Here is an 804-nt window from a genome sequence, read left to right on the forward strand (position 1 = left end):
TGATAATAATATTATTAATAAAAGTAATGATAAAATAATAGTAATGATAATAATAATAATAATAATAATAATAATAATAATAATAATAATGTTAAAAATAAAAATAATATTAATACTAATAATAATAATAATAATAATGACACTTTTAATAATAATAAACAATTTAATAAAAAGATAAGTTTAATAATAATAATATTTTTAGTAATAATGATAATAATAATAAAAATTCTAATAATAATACTTATATTAATAATAATAATAATAATAATAATAATAATAATAATAATAATAATAATAATAATAATAATAATAATAATAATAATAATAATAATAAATATAATTATAATAATACCTTAAAAGCTTTTCCCAAAAACAACGCCTCAGACGGGACTCGAACCTGAGACCTCTCGCTCACCCGAAAACTCCTCTAACCATTCGTCCACTTCTATTTTTATGAATTAACTCATAACCCAACTATATATTTAATCCATCCTATCAGTTCATTCCACAACTGTGTAGTTCGGCCCAACAGAGGTATACAGCCCAAAAGCATTAAATAGCCTATTAGCAATTTGATAAGTCCAATAAGGAGTTGATTCACAAGCCCAATATAATAGTTCACTTGTGTTTTAATTAAATCCTTTAAACATCCCACTGTATTAAACAACAAATGCTCGATGCAGTTTATATGAATTGGCAGTGCACGAAAGAGTGGTAGGGTTTCATTCGAACGAAATAGGGAGATAAACGCAGCAGCATCCCATCGTTAACTTCTTCACCATTATTCTCATAATTATTCACGCA

The sequence above is a fragment of the Rutidosis leptorrhynchoides genome, chromosome 10, assembly GCF_046630445.1.
Source record: "Rutidosis leptorrhynchoides isolate AG116_Rl617_1_P2 chromosome 10, CSIRO_AGI_Rlap_v1, whole genome shotgun sequence".
In the NCBI taxonomy this organism is placed as follows: domain Eukaryota; kingdom Viridiplantae; phylum Streptophyta; class Magnoliopsida; order Asterales; family Asteraceae; genus Rutidosis; species Rutidosis leptorrhynchoides.